This window comes from Gossypium hirsutum, chromosome D13 (assembly GCF_007990345.1).
Source record: "Gossypium hirsutum isolate 1008001.06 chromosome D13, Gossypium_hirsutum_v2.1, whole genome shotgun sequence".
NCBI lineage: Eukaryota > Viridiplantae > Streptophyta > Magnoliopsida > Malvales > Malvaceae > Gossypium > Gossypium hirsutum.
In genome coordinates this window covers 45,814,462-45,819,485 of record NC_053449.1, presented here as the reverse complement: position 1 = coordinate 45,819,485, position 5,024 = coordinate 45,814,462, and positions in this window count along the sequence as shown.

Sequence of the window (5,024 nt, the reverse complement as noted above, 5' to 3'; positions counted from 1 at the left end):
ATTAATTAAAGGGGTCAATGTAGTAGTTATACCTATATTATAATAATAAAATTAAAATATGAAATCTTAATAATTAAGTAAATGTATATATATTATAATAATAAATTAAAGTATAATAAAAAAAATTAAAAGAAAGGGCATGCAAATTAAAGTAAAAAGAAAAGAAAGAAAAAGATAGAAAGGGAGAAAGGAGAGAACCCACAGCAAGGGCTCCAAAATTTCAAAGTGCAATTGGTTAGTCAATTTACTCCTTTTTTCTTGTAATTTTTATGTTTTTGGAATCTCGGTACCTAAGGTTACCCGACCCATGTTGAAATTTTATCATTGATTGAGTTTTTAAGTGTTGTCAATGTTGAATAATTTTAGTATTAGAGATTAAATTGATAGATTTTTAAGTTAGAAATGGAAAATGATTAAATTGTAGAACAAATTGTAAAATTTGAGTATTAGAGACTAAATTGTGAAAAATTTGAAATTTAGGGGTTTAAGTGAAAATGGAGAGTTAAATTTAGTTTAAAGTGGAATTTGTATGAAAATATAGAATTAAATGTGAGGAATAAAAATTAGTCTCGGTTTAGGGACTAAATTGGAATTTAGACAAATATTGAGTAAAAATTTAAATATTCAATATTCAATATGAATTTTTATTGTATTAATGAATTTTAATTGTTTTAATTCTGTAGCTAATGTCGTACCGGAATCCTCGACTAAAAAGGGGAAAGATAAAATCAACGTGGAATAGTTCGGAATTTACAGTTTGTATTTCTATAATCCGAACTTAGTTATTAATCGTTATATTTCAATTTCATGCATATGGTAAGTGTTAAGGTGAGTAATTGACATTTTGATAATTGATTGAAATGAATTGAATTGGTAGATACATATTGAATGTATTGATTATTATAGATTGAATTTAATTCATGTGTATATATGTGATTATATGAAAATCAGTATTGGATATTGGTTATATCTGAAATGTGAAATTAAACCCTATTAACTGTATTGGGCTGAGTCGGATATAGATGATATGCCATAGGATAAGAAGAGTTTAGGGATTTCTCCGACTTCGAGTCGATGAGGCACTGGGTGCCAATTTACTTCAGTTTAACCGATGAGACACTGGGTGTCAAATTTATATAGCGCTGGGCGTATATTACTTCGGATTATCCGATGAGGCACTTGGTGCCAAACTGGTGTGTTGGTTGGATCTGTATATCTGTCTGAGTCTGAGTCGTATTAATAGGGGTAATTAAATAAAACAGTACTATGATTGAAATTGGATGATATTGTATGTGAATTGAAAATGGGATAGTGATTTGAAACATGAAAAATGAGATACATGAGTTATGTACTCATAAATTGGATATGGAATGAATAATGTTATTGTTTAAATGATATGTGGATCAAATTGTTAAAAGCTATTATATAGCAAGTGATGAGAATTGAGTATGGTATGAAATGATGTATTCATGAGTTGAGTATTGAATGGCTAATGCCATTGTACAAATAAATGTGGTTTGATATGTGAATAACTATTTACATATCAATTGTATGAATTGGGGCATTATTTAACAAATGAAATATGATAGCATATGATAGTCATGCTACTAGACATTAATATGTGCTTGAAATTCAATTGTGTATATTATATTATCTTGTCTTTAAATATTCAGATTATAGAAATACCACTGAGTTTTACTCAACGTACGGTTTTGTTTTTCCATGTGCAGATTAGGTACTTCACTTGTGTCGGCATGTACCTATGATGTCTAAATGATAGTTATTTTGTGGATGGCTTGTAAACTAGGCAAAATGGATTGAATTTGGTAAGTTTATAATTTGAATTTGAATGATGCTTTGATGATATAAATTGATGATAAAAATGTGGTACCAATGAGGGTACATTGGTTAGGCACCTGGGATGATTATTTTGGCATATTTTGAATGTGTTTGATCGTGTTTTGGACAGGTTAAACGAATGGTTTTTGAGTTGTTTAATGCTCAAGCATTTAGGAATTGATAAATTTATTGGTAAAGGCACATTTTAGGTCTACATGGCGAGACACACGGGCATGTGACTCGGCCGTGTGAGACACACAGCTAGCACACGGGCGTGCGAGGCCATTTCAAAGGGTACACGGCCTGGCACACGGGCGTGTGGCTTGGCTGTGTAACCCAAGTCAGAGAGTTACACGGGTTGGGACACGGCCGTGTGTCCTACTTCGAATGCCCATACGGCTGTTTGAACCCTGTAGTTAAAATTTTTTTTAACTTTTTAAAAAAAATTTCAATTGTTCCCGATTTAGTCTCAAACTGTTTCTGAAGTGTTTTCAAACTCTTAAAGGCTTTAATAAGGGACTCTATGCATGTTATTGTTGAATTATTTTATTATTTTTGAAATGTTTAAAATGAATGATTAGATTACGGTTACTCGGTAATGTCCCAAAACACTGTTTCAGTGCCGAATATGGGTTAGAGGTGTTACAATACCAACTCATCATTTGAAAATTACTGAAGTAATAAATATAATAACATAAAAAGCTATTTTTTCCCACAAAAATCATTTTTTATGCGTCTGTAAATGTAAAACCGCTCAACTTAATTCAGTAACAAAATAAGCAAGAAATCGAAATACTAGATTCATCTTAAATATCAAAGTATTTCGAAATAAAGACTTTCGCTTTTTATTTTCAATATTTGGAGTTGATACATTAGTTATAGATAGATCATATCTTGTAATTTTTCTCTACTTCTCTTTTCTCAATCGGCCCTCCCCTTTTATCCTTTCTTTTGTGCTCCTTAAAAACTAAAGAACTAAACAAATGGATTTCTTTCTTATAAAATAATGATAGACGTAATGATAACTTTTTTTTGTCTTTTTTTGTCGCTCATTTTTTATCAACATAATTTTTTTTCATATTTTGTTTTCAATTATTGTTGGACTCTAGACTATATATAGTTTAGATAACTCGTGAAAATTTTCGACATATTTGATTGTGATCTTGATATAGACAGGGCGCTCCTTCGTCTCAAAATCTAAATAGAACAATCTTTATCATTTGAAGCAATTCTTTCGGACAGTTTTTGAAGGTGTTTTTTTAAAAATCTTTTTATATTAAATAAATTTAAAAGAATAGTTGTTGATTGAGTCTTAGCTCGATTGGCATGAGCATTGTTATTAATGCAGGCGGACGTGGGTTCGAGTCTTTTTTTTTTAAATAGTCTTGCCAATCCCTTGACTCCACTTGTAGAGTCTAAAAACTTCATTAACAATATACCAAATAATTTCCCTTTTATAAGTATATGTTGTATGTAAATGTTTTCCACCCACAATGTGCGTGCGCAATAATGTAGTTATATATTTTAAGTGATTGACTGAGTTGGCGTCATGAATCAATCAAATAACAACTCAATTGGGTAATGACGAAAATATACACATAATAAGATTTAAATTGTAGCTTCCAAAACATCAATTTTTTATTTTAATAAATTTTTATAATTTAATAATGAAAAATAATTATCACTCTAGAAATGTTATTTTTAAATCAATTTTTGATATATTAATTTGAACAAATAATATTTTATCTCCTTTTGTAATGTTACTTACTATTATTGACTCACAACTCGAATGGGTCTAGGTTAGATTCTACATAATTCACACATTGAATTCGCATATCGAGATCCCACATTGGGCTTGCGTATTGAGCTCGCATGACACTAAGTGTTGTTACACATTGAACCGTGCGATGTGGGTTCGTACGTCACTACATAGGTGTATCTACATTGTATAAACATATGTTAAGTTTAGAGTAGGGTACGTGTTTGTATGCATAAAATTTACTTAGAATATCATATCAATAAATAGTAACTATATTATATATATACAACCTTACTATCTAAAGAAGATAGAGAAAAACACCCAACACCTTTACTTTTAACACTTATTTTTTTTCATGAAGAACAAGAGTTGGTGATAAATTTAATCTGAAATAGGTGTGAATGAAAACTAAAATACAAATGATCACTTCATTATGATTTAGTCAAACATAATTTGTTTAACACCATTTGCTTAAAAATGAGTGCATTAATTAAGCTATAACTTACAATCTCAAGACAAATAACTTTTATATCCCTTATCTTAAACCTAGCTTGGGTAATTTAAAAGCACAATTCAATGTTTAAAAAATATTTTATATACAGGAGGATTAGTAACTGAGTTTGCTTTGATAAATAACTTAAAAAAATAAAAGAAAATATTTTATATCAATATTTTTATATTTTATGATAAGATAAATATTCTTAATAAAATAATAATTAGCAAATAAATTTAGGAAAATAAATTCTCATCCAATTCCAAACCGATAGATTTTGTTTTTTTGCTAAGGAGTAAAAAGGGTTTAAAATAATAATAGATTTATGGCAAAAAATAAAAACACATAATTAGTATTTTGATTATAATGATAAAATTAATTGTTTATTATGCATAATGATTCTTCAATCAAAACTTTGTTGATTATATGAAAAAGATAAAAACAATCCCATACAAATATATAAGAAAATCATAGGAACACCCTTGTAAAAGTATAAATAAGAGATTACAAACACCAAACACAATTTTTTGCAGGAGAAATATGGATTGATACAGAGAACAAAGGTTTCCAACAGATACTCGCTTTTACGTATTGAATCAGCCAACAATCATTCCCTTCTGGGAAAATCTTTGGATGGATCTACCTTATCTTATATATCCCCATAAAATAATAATTCTGGTTTTTGGTGAAAGTTTCTTGCAGGGTATACATAATTCAAAAGTCAATTAAGGACATTTTGGGCGAGTATAAACTATGAAATTCATTTTAGGAGCTTAATTAATTACCTATCCTGTAGTGCAGAAAATGGTGAGAAGATTCACATAGGTTTAATGGAAGTTAAGCCAACATTTGTTGTTCCTTTGACGGATTGAAGAAAGTGGATGGAAACAACATCTGGTCAATAACATTTAGGGCTTTCATGCGATATATACA